This window comes from Brachycentrus maculatus, unplaced genomic scaffold, assembly GCF_059751285.1.
Source record: "Brachycentrus maculatus isolate JH-2025_06_01 unplaced genomic scaffold, ASM5975128v1 h1tg000186l, whole genome shotgun sequence".
Classification (NCBI taxonomy): Eukaryota; Metazoa; Arthropoda; class Insecta; order Trichoptera; family Brachycentridae; genus Brachycentrus; species Brachycentrus maculatus.
Genome location: NW_028280937.1, coordinates 1,600,371 through 1,617,987, shown reverse-complemented (window position 1 = coordinate 1,617,987; position 17,617 = coordinate 1,600,371). Strand labels below are relative to the sequence as shown.

Below are 17,617 nucleotides of genomic sequence, written 5' to 3'. Positions count from 1 at the left end.
ATACTGGGCCTTGTGTGAAACATACACTAAAAACATACGTTAACATAAACTCTTTATTTATTTGATTTGATTAATGTTTTACACCATTTTCTAGATAACTGTAAATTAATGGTGCTTCGTATAATTGGACTGATCATGTCGGTGGTGCTGTGTGTGGTGACTATAGCTGTACTGGCAGTCATTCTACCACCGGCTGACAATGGCACTGTGGAAAAGCCAAAACTCAGGAAAGCTACATTCAGAAGTTTCGTACACCATCCTTAATATCCATATGTTTTGTATAAATGCATTTGAAAAGGGCATATTTACATGTTATTTATCACATATTATTAATTTAAATAAATAATAAGCAAATTTATAAGCATTTACCTAATTTAATTGGTTCCTAACCTATAACATAAAATATATATATATATATATATATATATATATATATATATATATATATATATATATATATATATATATATATATATATATATATATATATATACATATATATATATATATATATATATATATATATACACATATAAAAACATATATTTTTTTAACATTGATATAAATATTTCCTTTTTTATGCGTCCGTGATTTACAATCACAACATTTTGAGGGTGTCCAAATACTTGTTCACAAAATCTGGATTATCTCCAATTACAGCAGTTATTTTCATATTATTTTTGACATCTCATCAAAGATGAAGAAGGTTATGGAAGTCTGGGCATTTACGGGGCTGACGACCGTCATAGGCTGGTTTAAGTGATCACTTCACACACGTGTAACATTCACCAATTCTACCCATTATTGACAACCACACTACTCAAATTCTTGGAAGTTCTGTATATATGAACCAATTTAGAAACCTTGTTCTTGAATCACTAGAACTTCACTGGAGACATCTATTGGTGAGATGTAAAGAAGCTTTTTATTAAGCAGAAACTTAATTAAAAAATTAAGTTTCTGCTTAAAATAAGAAGAAATCAGTCTTCTTATTTATTTATCCTATTTGAATATTTATTTATATGTATGTTTTTATGCATACAAACATACATACATACAAAAAATTCGTGCCATATGGAAAATTGTCTTGCTTGAAAGTTTAATCAATCGTGTTCGTCTATGAACCAAGAGGTATCTTGCGGCAGTTTATTGAATTATATTATAAAATGGTTTACGTCTCCGCTGCATTAAAATGGAGACATCTGTGCTATTTTTCCAACATTAACTGTAAAAAAAAAAGAAAAGCGTTCTCTTAACTTTGAGAATTTTCCGAAAGATATAGGGAAATGTTTTTTTTTTTTTAATTTACAAAAGTCGTTTTTTTCTCACAGTAATAATACAATAAACAACCTCAGTTGATGATTTTTTAACGTGCAATTTATCAACAAAAAATGTCAAAAAGTATAATCATATTTTTTTTATTCTTGGGTATGTACGACTTGCTGTACGATGTTGTTTTTTAAACCTACCTTGTCAAAAATAACGATAAACGCCAGAGCCGGTTCAAGAAAATTCAGCGGCCCGGGCGAGAACTAAAATTTGCGCCCTTTTAAACTAACCAAGGAAGATTCACAGGAGTGCGAGTGGCAGGTGCCGTTGTGCAGTAAGGTAAATGCTGTGGTGTGAATCTCGCATCGCGGGTTCGATTTCCACCAGTTTAAAATTTAATTCAAGAAATATTTGTTTTCAATTGGTCTGGGTTTTCAATGAGTCTGGATGTATTCTTCATAACAACCTTCCTCGTCTTTACTTTCCTACATGCAAATAAATCTTTGAAATATAATCTTAGAGGATTTTTCCTTTTTTAATATGTTTTTTTCCTAATAACAAAAAAACGGCGGCTCAATTTGGTCTCACAGTCCTTAGTTATCGCCTTACCACCTGCCTCTCGGATAGACCCTGACAAAAGCATTGTAAAATATTTTTATTTTATTTTATCTCTACAAAAAGAACGACTATAATGTGATACGAAGCTCGAATCAAAAAGATCTAGGGGTTTTTGATCACTCTGACATTTCACGATCACACAGAGGCGGTTTGTGGTAATGCATTGAGAATGTTATGACTCGTTGTGGGTACTGCCCGGGTTTTCGAATATGCCCACGCGCTAAGAACACTAGGAGCGGTTTCGAGACCCTTAGTCTCATGACGGTGGAGAAAGTCTATAAGTAGTTTCTACGCGAGATAGGACTGGCATTATCCTGGACCCTACCTAACCCGGTTTCTCCGGGCTATGCTTGGCAACAATTGTTTAGAAATTAGAATAAATGTGTATTTTATGTCTCCTGCGCATCGTTGATTTGTGTGGTTCTGATTATTATCATCAGACAGCGTCAACATAGATTGTTTCACATTCGAATATAAATAACCAACCTGCCGATGGTCATGCCGTGGGAGAGTTATAGCTATCTGAACAATATCGCTTTGGATATTGATCTGTTCCATGTCTCCGAAGGGGTTCAGGATTCCTCTACTACTTTGACAACAGTAAGAATCGTTAAATATTAATTTACGATTTAAATTTAATTGATACCATAATTAAATTGTAATGAATTTGATCAAATTTTTACCATTTATTTACATGACAAAACTTCCAAAATTTATTTTGTTTTTTTAAAATTATTATTAAGAAGAAAACAAACATGGCAATAAAATTCTCCCTTTCATGTTTACAAAGGTGACATTAAAAAAATGGTTTAATAGACACGTAAACGAATTGTGACATTTACTAAGGAAAATATAAACTTCGAAAACCAAAATATCGAAATGTATATTTTACATCGGAATAGTTTAAATCTATATAAACTTGCACGTACAAATTATTGCAGTAATGTCTGCATGGGTAATTTATTTTTTCCTTTGTGATTTTCCCGTACAGAGGCGAAAGGCGTTTCGTTGGCGAGCCTGGCCGTGTGGCCGTACCGAGCCGCGAGAGCCGAGCGCAGGCGGACGGAGCCGAGCGAAGCCGAACGGAAGCGAGGTCCGCCGAGTTCCGCGGTAGGTGGTTCGGCGATTGTGTCTTTTCGTGTCGCCGCGATGAATTGTCAAATATGGGATTAAATATCGCGATAAGTGAATAAACGAAGTGCTACTAGGACAGAGGAAACACTCGTGAGTAATTCTGTATTTTAATTTAGGCGGCAAGCGAGAACTTCGAACAGTTCCATAGGTATACCGCCCTCTGTATTTTGGAGGCCAATGTCAAACGATGTACCTACCATCTCCTAGCCGTACTTCGGGCGGGAGCAAATCTCGTCGAAATAGTAGTCAAAATTCAATCTTTTCAAAAAGTTATGACTTGTAATAAATAACCCAGCATCGCAGCTTTATTATGTCGCTAAAATACCTTCTAGACCTTTCAGTCCTTTTGGTTTATCTCGAATATTACCATCGCTACGAAATATTTTTGGGTGGACAACGTAAGAGCTTTCCCGAGGCTTTGTTATCAAATATTTTTATTGAAACATGTATTTTATAAATAAATAGTCCGTATTTTAAAACTAAGATTAATTCATAATAAATGTCTAATTGTTTCGATTTAGTTTTTATAAATGCTTTATTAGATAAATATGTGGAATTGAGTAAAAAACAAGGTAATCCACGAAGTACGTAATTATATTTTTTTCAATTGTATTATTTGTTGGAACAACTTTTTGTCATTTCAATTTATTTTTTATTTTTTTATTAATTCACTTAAAATATGTATCAGATTCTCGTTTAATATTTGGAATATGTATGAGTTTCTCGTATAATATATATTGGAATATACTTATATAGGAATATATTGGAATAAAGGACTTCTAAAAAAAACACTAAATATTCCAACTTAAACTACTATAATAATTATTATTTTTTAACATCTCATCAAAGATGAAGAAGAATATGGAAGTCTGGGCATTTACGGGGCTGACGACCGTCATAGGCTGGTTTAAGTGATCACTTTACACACGTGTAACATTCACCAATTCTACCCATTATTGACAACCACACTACTCAAATTCTTGAAAGTTCTTTATATATGAACCAATTTGGAAACCTTGTTCTTGAATCACTATAACTTCACTAGAGACATCTATTGGTGAGATGTAAAGAAGCTTTTTACTAAGCAGAAACTCTTATATTAGTATGTGAGGTCCGAATCCTGGATTATAATCACACACATGAGAAACGCCAGAAAATACCATTTTCATTTTTATTATTCAGCTTGTAATTTGACCAGATAATTTATTTACAACATTTTGAGTGTGTCCAAATACTTAATATTATAATAAACTTGAACAGGGTGAGTTATATTAAATAATATTATATACTAAAATAACAACCATGTAATTTTTTCCACGTAAATTTTAAGTGACCGGCAACCGGGTTTCGTGTAACCGACATCATCAGACTGGTATAAATAATATTTACTGATTTCATTTTTATTTCTTCTTTACTAAGTACTTGTTTTTAATTCACCTACAGAATCATTGCTAGCTAAATCATTCGAGGACAACACCTGGTCTAAGGTTATTTACACGTTTGTGTAGTTTTTGCAACATTAATTTTGTGCACAGGTAAACAAAAACGTAATTTTTATTCATTTTTAATTATATTATAAAGCGTTATACACTCGCACGAATACCTCAGGGATATCAAGTTAACTAACATTATTGTGAAAAAGGAATAATACCATACGTTGGTTTATTTTCACGTTGCTGTGGAAGTAACATATGTACCTTCATGTATACAGATCGAGTTTCAGATACCATTTTGTGGTCTTGTCTCTTGTCCCTTTCCACCTTCTAGAAAACGTTGCGTACCTTCTCTACTAACCATGCTTCGACCCGTGGGAAATCTTGATCTGGTAGCTGCATATCAAAATTCCTGTTATCTGCTAACACTGTGACCGTAGAGTATGACATATGTACTTTTGACGAGTAAAAAAGTTGTTTTATCATAATCTTAAATGTCTCATTACAATATCTTCCTTTGCCACTAGCACCACATCTGACTGTGAGTAAGTAGTTTTTAATGAAATAATAATTTAAGTGCAACATAGAGGAAAACATTAAATCATTTATAATTATGTGATTATATCCAATTTACTAAATTCAAGCCAATCATTATTTACATTTAACTTTTCCACATACATATTTACTTCCCAACTACGTAGAAAATGTACCGATATTCGAAAAAAAATACCCGGCCCTCACGCCCTGCGGCTTATGAGAATTCTATGAGAGTCCTGATATCCTGAGAAGTAATAGTCAATTCAAACATAAATTTCCCTTTTGCCGACATAATTTTTAATTGGGCTATTTTGGGGAGATGGGAGCCAGTGTTTTTTTTTTTTACTGAAACTGTCCCCACGAGATCCCGGGAAAATATATATGGCAACCCTAACATATCTCGTAGTCATACAGGAGAAAGTGACCAAGTGCATTGTTTTGCAAAAACGTGATCATTGACTATTTGATATATTACTAGCTTAATATTGCCCTGAAAAAATCCCAAATGATTTTAAACTTGTAAGTATAATATATTGACTTGGTAAAAATGACTAACTGCATTGATGTTTATTTTCTTGCCAAGCAAAAGTGACTTAAATGGCCCTCCTGAACATTTTATGTTTTGGTAGTTAGTCACTTCCACCTGTACGACTACGATCTGCTAATAGCACCAAATCAATGAGCGCTTCTTCGGCCAGCTTTTCTTGTTTACGAACACTGTTTCTATGAGTCAGGTTGTTTTCCCGTGGTGTCACGAATTCTTTTTTAAAATTTATTTTTAACACAATCCGTATAGGCTTACGTGACAATAATAACAAAAAGGTAAAATCGGTAAGTAGACTTTCCACTTTTGTGGGTTGAGGAAAACAAACTAACTGCCATGACATATCTTCTTCACCTGCTTATTAAGTTTTATCAAGTATCAAACTGATTTTAGTAACAGTTTCAAAACATGTCAAATCGTCAATGTTGAATATGAGTTGGTACACCTTGAATTTTTGCAAATCTCGCTTTACGCGTATTAATGATTATTGCTCGTCAATACAAAGTTTGTTGTTTGTATTATCAAACTATAACACAATACGAAGTTGCGTAGTCCTTATCAGCCCGTCACAGCTTGCTGGTTGTTCACTGTTCGTTGTTCGCTGATGGAACATGATTAGTTTCACTTTTTCTTATCATCCAACCGAAGGCGATGTATTGATTATTAATATCTCACTGTTATCAATCATTTTGTTATTGTTTTTCAATTTCGATTGTAAAACGTCACTGTATTTTATACTTCGTAATTCAAGAGAATAAGAAACAATGAAATAACATTTTAATGATATTTCTTATTATAACTAACATACCCACCCTTAAACGTACCACTTAACGTAACAGAATTCTTACGATTTTTTATATGTAAGATAAGTTGTATTCCTTTTATTCGTCACTTTTCCTGGTTGACTGTTGCATAAGTCACTGTTTGAGATAATGCAACGTTATCTTGATTTTAAATGACAAAATCAAAGTTATCAGTCCCATGCTTTAGGTGTAAAAATGCTTTATATAAGTCGAGTTTGCAAAGAATCTTATCCAGAACTTGAATAGTAGCCAAACTTGATAGCCACTATTTTTTGGGGATACACATAGACGTTTCTACGTGCTTATATTATCGATATGTTGAAGAAGAAGAAGACATCTAAAAAATCTGCGTCTGGAGTATATCCTATGGTTGCGAGAAATTTATAAAGACAAATAGCAGCGTTAAAGACGAGGTGTTGAAGAGGAATGGAAGTAATAGGCTCGTCAAAAATAACAAATGAAGAGTTTCTAAGAAGAGACACGAACAAAGAACCTTATTGGAAAAGTAAAATACAATATATCTTGCGACTCGACGACCTTATTACTTATAAACAATAATAAAGATAAAAAAATAAGTAAGAGAGAGAAAAGAAAAGGGATGGAGAAGCTTTGGAGTTTACTTCATCGGTCAGGAAAAACCTTTGTCTTAGATTTACGAAAACGAATATTGATAATTTCCATAGTCAACTTATCACCTATCACGTATCATGCGTTCCTTTGTGAGGATGATGTTAGCGGATATACTCGTATATGGTTTGAGTCTGGGTTTTTTTGTTGTTGATTTATGCAGTGATGAGTTCATACTTTGCACACATTAATGTTATATAAAGATAGCTTGTGGCCAGTGGAATAGCTTACATGAGAAAAATCCGACATAAAATGAACAAACCAAGTTAAGAAGTTGACGGGATTTATTTCTTGTGCTGCCTTCAACCTGACCCAGGACATGAAAAACTTTCAGACATCCCAAGAGACCACGAAGCTCAACGCTGAACAAGACGAGGAAGAAGACGAAAATGATTAAAGATAATGTGTACATTGCATTCACACATTGGTGTGAATGCAATGTACACATTATCTTTAATCGTATTGACGTACTCAAAAACAAAGTGGTGTGACGTAATATTAATCATCTATCCGGATAGAGACAATAAATGGTGTGTAGGGCACTGCATTCGATAACTACATGACTACAAGGAAATATTTCTAGATCGATTGTTATACATTAGATTTTGACTTGACTCATGCCAATGTCTGTAAACGACGGATTCTTCAGTTCTTTGGACACGTTGCGCGTGGAAATGAGGATAGCCTGTAGCGACTGGTTGTGATCGGTAGCCTGAAAAGGAAGAGAGGGAGAGAAAAAGCAGCAGGCATCTCGGTGATTGGAGCGCTACGCGCAGCGAAGTCAAGGGATAACTGGAGAAGAGTCATTGCTTCATCAAGATCACAACCCTTGGAAATGAGAAATAAGAAAAAAACATTAGATTGAAATATATTATATGTATATAAGATTAAACATTTCGGGCGTTGCACATTCTTGCGTTTAATAGTTTTCAACCACATGGTTTAAATTATTTCAAACCGCCTTTACATCTATAGTTCGGTCATGCGAAGGCTGGAAGTATGATTCATCCCTATATCCCCAGGACAATTGACGATCCTCTAACTAAGAAAACACATTACTCATTCTCTTTACGGTATATTATTATCATGAACACAGTGGCGCTCAATCGACGCAACGCTTTCAATTTTTAATACAATAAAAATGTGATCAATTCTTTAATTCTACTTTTATTGTTAAAATAGTTTTTTAAGCAAACTCCTGCAGAATAACTAGGTATTCTTACCTTTGTCTTTTACTTTCTCTCTCTCTTTCTCCCTCTCTCTCGATAATGTTTTGAATTTGTTTCTGGCATGTTTGTCATGTAGTTATTTTTTTTTAATTTAGTATTTCACAATTTTACCGCAATCTTGCTTAATGCAATACATAAAAATAGTTGATACCAAAAAATACCGTAAAACAGCATAATGTAGTTAAAACATATACACAATCAAACAATTTTATCGAAGTTGTCTTGGATCGAATTATAAATTGTATTTTTTTCCAAGTATAAAATCTTGGGGTTTAGTTAATTATAAAAATTACTTATATTAAAATACTAAGTTCTCCAACTTTTATGTTTGAACGCACCAAATCCGTAAGTTTTTGTTCTATAAAAACACGTATCGGTGATAAGATTAGGAGCAGCTTGCATTTAAAACAGATTTCATAAATAAATGTAATTTCTCCTTATCATTCGCCGTTCACTTTGTGTAATACCACTTACAAAGTCTACTTCACGACTACCGATTTCGGAATAAACAATCCCTTTATCAGGTCAACTAAGGACTATATTTGACAGATTTAGATGATAGTATAGTCTATAGTCTGTGGTCTATAAACGAATAATTAGGAATGTTTTATATTACCATACCATGAATTTAATAATGCTTTTAAAATACCAAAAAGTAACATTTTCGGTATAAATTTGTTGAGGTTTCATCTTTGTAAATTGCAAGATAAATTTGTCTCGCAAATTTAATTCACTGTGTTGAGGTTATCACGATGACGATAACAATAACTGTCACACCATTTCCTTATAGTGGTGAACACAGAGGATTGAATGCAATAGTTTTATATTTCACATTTCGCTCACTCCTTTCAACAACGTCATATATAAAAAAAAACTTGATGTTTCAGGATATTGTTTTTAAAGTTTAAAAATAGAATAAAATATATTAAAATGAATATCAAGCCACTTATTGAACTTTTTTCTGTGCAACAGATCTTTTTAGGCAAAACCTGAATGTTTTTTTTTCCACTTGAAAAATATTTAGTATATTTATAAAAAAAAATCAACACCTTTTCTTCGAAATGCAAAAACAACACTTTCTGCCCTGTAGTGGGTAAATATTAAGTTAAATTAAGTTTAAAATATACCGCATTTGCTGGGATAAAGTACATTTTCTGGGCATTCCGAAAACAAGCAAAACTGAAAATTGACGATTTTTTATATATGACGTTGTTGAAAGGAGTGAGCGATATATTATTAATTATGCATTTTACCTCTCCATTGGTAAACTTAATTAAAAACGGAGAATTAATCATATCATGAGGTGATTCAAATCTAGCTTTCTTCTCCTTTTGATAGCTATGTATGTTTTTCGGTATAAATCGAAAAAAATGTGATCTGGGTCAACTTTCAAATATCGAATGAAAACATGGGTCCAATTAAAAAAACTTTTTTTATTATTATTGGAGTGAAATTTTCTAGAGACAATATTTTTATTGATTTCTTAACAGAGATGAAGAATCTAATGAAATAGGAAATTGAAATCTGGTAATTTACAATATTCATTGAGGTATCAATCGAAATCTTAATAACAACGCCTTTTGTAATAGCACTCAAAATAATAAAGGAATCGTCCTGTTACGTTGGACATCAATTCCGAAAGAAAGTTAACGCTTTAACTACATAGAATAGATAACTTAAACTTTACTTATATTTGGTAAAAAAAAGAAGAAGTTTATAATCATGTTATCGACATAACATGAATTGCCTTCTTATAATCATACCAGCTTTAGGCATCAATTCTATGTTGCATGAACGTTTTAACTTTCTACGAGTATGTGCTTTGTATCCATCGTGTTTCTCACTATTTCTTTAATTTTAAAACGAGCTTATTCTAAGCTCTTAAAGAGACTTTAAGAGATTATACCTCAAAAAAGCTCCGCTTTAAATAAAAAAGTGATATGTTCCTCTAATAATTGTTAAAATAATATATTGTTGTCAAGCAGGTACTGAGTTTTTTTTAAAAAATCGCCTGATAATTTTTAATATCACGGTTTTTCACTGAGTATTTATTCAAATAAAAAAATATCGCCTTCGTTTTTTAAATTTTGTTTTCGATCGTTTATAAATCAATGGGTAAATTAATAAATTTTGAAATATAATTATGAGCAATGCAGCGGCAACAAAAAAAATATATGTGTGAATAAGCATGTACAAATGTATATGTTGCGTACATTCGAAAATTTTGAAAATACTAAGGAAATGTACTAACCACATTTATACAAATTTATAGAATTCATGTGACCACAAAACAATTATCGTTTAGAATCCTCGACAACTCCGGGAGCTTATTATTGCCAACGCAACGCGATCCACTTTCAGTAAATTTATAACTCTGTTTGTTGGCGCATTACATTTCCTAGACAACTTATGGTACATAAATGCAATGTTTATTTGAAATTTATGAATTGTATTTATAATTCAATATTTATTTACTTCTTCTGTTCAAATACTACTGACATTTTTTTTAAAGCAAATAGACTCGGAAATAGAAGAACAGTAAATGTTTCCACCAAAGTTTCTTCACTCTGTATCAAACCAAACAACGTCATGTCCTCTTTGAATGCTAATTACTTGTTTTGTTAAAAAAAAATTACACTCGCTCATTCAAGGTTTGTTTACCTAACATAGCTAGAAACTAAAGTGCATACATCACCCGAGTTGCCTTTCGCTATTAATGCGTATTATGTTGCTCAGCAATTTGCAAATGAATAAAACCTTGTCATTAGCTTTGTGACATAAAAAAATATTTTTGTCGTAAATAAATTAGATCTGGTATCCACCAGCTTGTTGATCCTGAATGCTTTTGTAAATAAGTGTATTGGTAAATTTAACTTTACTTTTAGACTTTCTTTTTTAACAACGTTCTTTGTTTTGGATCCATTTTTTAAAGATTTTATGTTTTCATTTGAAAAAAATTACAACATTTTGAGTGTATCCAAATGCAAAGTGATCACTTAAACCAGCCTATGACTGTCGTCAGCCCCGTAAATGCCCAGACTTCCATATTCTTCTTCATCCTTGATGAGATGTCAATATATAATATTAAAAAAATCGTTCAAACTGAGTAAAGTTTAATAAACCATAACTCTATTTGCAACATGCATAGATAAAGCACTAAGATCGACCCACAGCATACACAACACTGTATATTTTTCTTATGTTTATTTCGAATAAGGTGTAAACGACAGTAAAAATTGCCCATGTTGTTCACTGAAAACCATTTTTTTAAAGACTTATTAACAGATAACATATACTTTGCATACATATGTTGAGTTGTATTATACTTGTAGTATTTGTTAGTCGTCCACTCTACCAGAATCAAGTTTATCCCCTCTTAAGCATGTATTAAATTCATAATACGACGCTATAATGACCTTGTCGCGACATCTAAGATTGGACAATCCACGTCAAAAAGGTTAGAATGACCAGAAGAGTTGAAAACATAACCAACAAAAAATAAAAGCCAGAACTCTTTAAAAAAACAACTCAAACATAAATTATTATGCACAACAACACAATGATTGGGTGGTATAATCAATGGTCACATGCATCACATCTTTCTGACGTTCATTTAGATAAGTGACGTCAATACACGGTACTGACAGCATTAGTCTACTAAGTAAATTAACGTATGATTTTTTTTCCTAAATTTTATTTTTAAAATTCTGGACTGGATTTACCATATTCGTATATATTGCTATTTAGCTTCATGTTTCATGTTTCATACCGCCAGAGTGCTCTTGAGGAAAGCTACCAAAGTAAAAGAAACGTGCATACCCTATGCAGTTTTCAGTATGGATAGGTCTTTATTCTAGTGCGAGGGTCGGCAAAGTGTGGCTCGCGGGTAGAATTGTGAATGTTATACAGTGTATAAAACTAACGAATGACGGCTCACAAGGTTTGTAATGATCCAGATTGACATAATTCCGTCGCAACAGACTCCTTTATCTCTGTTAAAAATATGTTTACACATGTTGCAATATCAATACAATCTTCTTTCAAATTTGAGTTCGAGGGAGAAATGATGAAATATAATATGTTTGATTTTTTTTTTTTAATTAATTAACAATTAAACGAGAAAATATTGCACATAATATGTAAGGGAACCCTCTTTTGTTTGGATGATATTGAATTTAGGCAACAATGAATGTGTAGTGAGTCGTCCTCATGAATCCGCTTATCTCCGGAGTGCAGTTCAATTCATATGGCGAGGCGAGGCTCTATTTTTAGCTGAATTGTATTCGAATATAATTTTAGCCCCTATTAAACGTAGGTCAGTAGGCCAAGCGGGAGGGGAGGGGGGGGTTCTGACGTCACGGGAGAGGAGCCACGTGACGAGGCGGTGACGTCACGCCGCTCCAGTTGCCATCCGGGAGCAGGATGGGGAATGCACCAGAGCGGTGTCAGTAACCTCACGCATGCGCGCGGTGCAACAGCCTGCGTCATCAGCAACCTGGTTTCCTCGAGGTGAAGGACTCTCGCGATACATGAATGGGCGCGACGATCAAATGAAACGAAAACCTCATTCATGAAACATAATTCACCATTTCCCCTTAAATGAAAATCTACAATCTCTTGATATTTTTTCTCTGAGGATATACACGTATATTATTGAAACGTAATGTTCTTTTTTAACACATGTTTTATTTGGACCGCGACCGGGTTTCGTCGTAATCGACATCATTAGACTGGTCTTTTCTTTTCTACCGTATAGCCACTTAAATGCAGTAATAGAACGTTATATGTATATGGGAGAGACAAAATAGCTCCACAGAGAAGTACTTGTACGTAGCAATGATATGTGTTTTGGGGTTGTGCATTTTAATGTAATGTTAATATTTTTTTAAATCGTCCCTTAATATTTGTCTGAAGATGACGTCATTGCGTGTGTTTCCCAAACACCTTTTACATGCTCTTATTGTGCTTTAGTGATTGTAAGCCAATATTTAATAAATTTCTCAACAACTTCTCAAAATATTCCATTACTTTTGCTGTTCTTCGTTTTTACTTTTTCATCTCCTATGAAATGTTGATTCATTAACAATATATAAATCTTAAGATGAAACGTCATTGTAATTTGAATGTTAATTGATTTTTTTCGCAAAATGTTTTTTATGTACCTTATTATTGTATTTTTACGTGCATATAGATGGGTCTTGTTTAATCTGCATATTTAAATTCTTTACATATTATAAATATCATTGTTTAGTTAATGGGTCCCTGTGGATACCCCGACTCGTTACACCAACCACGGGTTTATTTTTCCTTCATACGATTTTCCGCTTCTTTGAATCTGTTTTCATTGTTTGGATAACGACGATGAATTATGCTTTGTGCCCTTTTATTAAATATTAATTCAGTTGGGCTCATATTATGTACAAGTGTTTTAATTATTCTAAAAATTTCCATGTTAGTCTGTTACTTTTGTGTATTAAACACTCATTTTACTAGATATGCGCCAGTATTACAATATTTCCTTTTATCATGAAGAATGCAAAACGTTCAATTTAATTTGATGGTTTCATGCGGGTATTTTTGGAATAATTTTTCGTATTGAATTAAAAAATTGCCAGGAACTCTTTTTATCAACTTTCTTTTCATGATCATAGTCGTATTTATTATTGCTCTCTATAACAATCGCTCACTCAATTGTTTTTTTTTACATACTAAGTGATTTTTTAGATGGAAATTGTGAAAAAAAACTTCATTTTTAAGTAAATGCTATTTTTAAATTATTTAAAAATGTAATCTCATATTATCAGCAGTTAATCGAACAATCCTATATTTAATATAGATATAAATGACTTTCATTTGTATTTTTTGATAAGGTATTTAAGGTCATTCACTCCATTTTTTTCAACGCATGATTTAATATAACATGAGTTTTTAAACATTTACATTATTCATGTACTATAAATTGGGAAAAAATCACAATTCAAGATCGTAAATTACACCCAACGGTTTTTAAAAAGTCTTTTTCGTTATGTTAAAAATAAATCGTTAACCACTTGTAGAATACATCCATTTTTATAATAAACATAAATTATATGTATGTGTATATATATATATATATATATATATATATATATATATATATATATATATATATATATATATATATATATATATATATATATATATATATATATATATATATATATAAACATGCATTCATACAAAGTACAATATATGTTTGTATTTTGTGAACGACTATAATAGATAGGTTTTTTTTAGAACAAAGATTAAGGTAAATCTACTAATTGGCGGATTTTTTTTTACTTGGTTGCGTCATTTTACCTGTGTGAGCGCTGTAGGAGCGCAGTAGGTCGGGTGTAGCCCGTACAAAGAGCCTACGGAAACTGAAAATTGAGTTTAGTTCCAGCAGTCTTCTCGGAGCGTTCGGTTCTGCTCGTTGCGTGCTACCTCGTCGTACCTTGCGGCGTCGTGTCGTGTGTGGTGTGTTCAGAGCCTAAATCTGATCCTCGTATAATAAGGCTTCATCTTATTAGTAAATGACGTCGGTATTATTTTTTACACTGAAAAAAGGTTTCTCGGTTCCAGACATAATATAATAAGTGAACTATCGCCGTGTTTGTAGGATTTCAACAATAATTAAGGTATGTATTTCGTTATTTTGTATTACAATACACGTTTGCTAATCCGCCCTCACAAAAACCATACTAGCGTCAGATTACTCGAAGCATCCAATTACAATGTCTTGGATTATATATATTTATATATATATATATATATATATATATATATATATATATATATATATATATATATATATATATATATATATATATATATATATATATACATATATATATAATTTATAAAACAGATGTTTTTTATTGTAATTTTTTCTTCTTAAAGAGTTATTTTATATTTTTACTTTATTATTTCCCCCTAACCTACTTCTAATTAAAGGAGTCTAATTTAGCTACATTATTTTTGGACGTCAGCTATCTTCATCAATATCTTCGTTCGGTGACTTTTTTGTTTATCATAACAGATTCTGAGAAATTTGTTTCCTTTAGTGAAACAGTTGATAAAATAATTTGAAATGACTGCTCAAATCCACTTGAGGATTTCAAAGTATAATTTTATAGAGTAATTTTTGTGAAACGGTTGAGGTGATATTTCATTTGTATTTTTTTCATTCGAACCCTTATCCGTACCCGAGGGTGCATACAGCACTGCATCATATTAACGCAATATTATCTAGATCGTTAACACACCAAGAAAGGTGATCAGCCCTCCGCTTCAGATACCAGTCCAGGGTAATATTGAATAAATATTATAGTGAAAAAAATCACTTACCCTGGGACTCGAACCCGCGACCTCCAGTACGGCAACCGAGCGATCTGACTATTACACTACGGAAGCGGACATATGTATATATATATATATATATATATATATATATATATATATATATATATATATATATATATATATATATATATATATATATATATATATATAATATATATATATATATATATATAAATATATATATATATATATATATATATATATATATATATATATATATATATATATAAATATATATATATATATATATATATATATATATATATATATATATGTATGTATATATATATATATATATATATATATATATATATATATATATATATATATATATATATATATATATATATATATATATATATATATATATATATATATATATATATATATATATATATATTAATGTTTATAATAATTATGTAAGACAGCATCAATTGTTAACACAAATTGTTTCACGTTCCTACATATTCGTACGTCACCAATCTGCCGATGGTCATGTCTGTTGGAAGAGCTACAGCGAAGCTAAACAATGTCGTATTGGTTATTAATCTATTCCATGTCGCCAAATGAGTTTTCCTAAGTAGATTGTTTGTAACAAGTATTTTACGACGTTATTTTCAAAATATTTTACCATATTCTCATATCGTCAAGACGTATTTCCTAAATGTCATATCTACATTTTTAGTCAATTTTATATGAATGTTTTTGTTGTTATGGTTGATTTTTTTTTTTTCTTCCCATGTACTCTTAATAATAATTTGATACCAGCCTTCACAGAAGCTAATAGTATTATACTTTAATATGTTGAAGGCGTGAACTTAAAAAAATAACAAAAGCCTCTCGAAGTATTTCCTGGATTTTCTCCAGATTAAACATGAAAAAAAACTGATTTAATGCTTAAAGCGCTTTTATTTAACATTTTACATAAAAATATTTCCAACGGCACTTAAAATTGAAAGCACTTAATTAAAATAATCACTGTAACGATCCAATACAGCGGCCTGTACACAATTGAGTACTGAACGGGTTTAGAAAGAGAGAGAAAAAAAACATGATAAATACATTAGTACATATGTACATAATAAAACCCTTACCGCACCCCAATGGTGCATAGGGCACTGCTTCATATAAACGCAGTGTTATCTCGATCGTTTACACATGAAGGAAAGGTGATCAGCCCTCCACTTCAGGTACCAGTCCAGTGTAATATTGAATAAATATTAGAGTGAAAAAATCACTTGTATTTATTAAACCCCCCTGGGAATCGAACCCGGGTCCTCCAGAACGGTAGCCGAGCATGCTGACCATTACACTACGGAGGCGGACATATGTACATATATCGTATAAAAGAATTCATTGGTTTTTTCTTTCACTGTTATGTTTAACTACGACTCAATTGAACTGATATTTTTCAAGACTTATTTCATAAGAAAACAAAACTCAGGTTGATTAGCCGATAATCTCGTTTTTAATATTCCATAATCTCTAAATGTTGACTGTGCACTGTTTGCGTTGACCGAATTATAACACAATTTAAATTATTGAGTAATACCGGTTTTCATTTATTATAATGCCCTCATTCTGTACATGGAATAGAGTATTTTGACTCTATTCCTGATAATACAACCACTATTGAATTCCTGCTCTCTATGCATATTTCATAACGTGAAAATAAAACAAAGGCAATCATATTGTACTGTCGCTACCGACTACAATGATTCTGTGCTTCAGTTTAATTTTCCATAAACAGTGAGATTATTATTTGATTTTATTGCGGATAATAGGGCTTAATCATTCGTGCCAATATTGTGCAGTTCATTGATTCATATGATAATTCAAACAATAATTATTTAATATAGAAAAAAATAACAACTGTGTAGTTTGTAGTTTCCACGGGAATTTTATTTCACCAGCGACCGGGGAAAAAATGTGGAAAAACTACATAGTTGTTATTTTATTCTATAAAATACAGTTTTTAATACAAGTCAATTATTTTTATCATAAGGGACAGTAAAAAAATGAATTCTCGTTATGATATTT

At 31.7% G+C, this 17,617-nt stretch overlaps 1 protein-coding gene across 5 annotated transcripts in view; it reads left to right on the top strand.

Annotated features, from left to right (window-relative positions):
- The first annotated feature begins 2,987 nt into the window (after nt 1-2,987).
- The window catches only part of Gdap2 (ganglioside induced differentiation associated protein 2), a 109,967-nt gene continuing 95,337 nt past the window's right edge, over nt 2,988-17,617 (top strand). For 2 of the 5 annotated variants that reach the window (XM_088262709.1, XM_088262707.1), the window contains exon 1: nt 2,988-3,111. The gene's annotated coding sequence lies outside the window, so the exon portion shown is untranslated. Of the gene's footprint in view, nt 3,112-12,684; nt 12,704-14,610; nt 14,854-17,617 lie in introns of those variants that run through there. The other 3 variants (XM_088262710.1, XM_088262706.1, XM_088262708.1) reach the window with 2 other exon arrangements.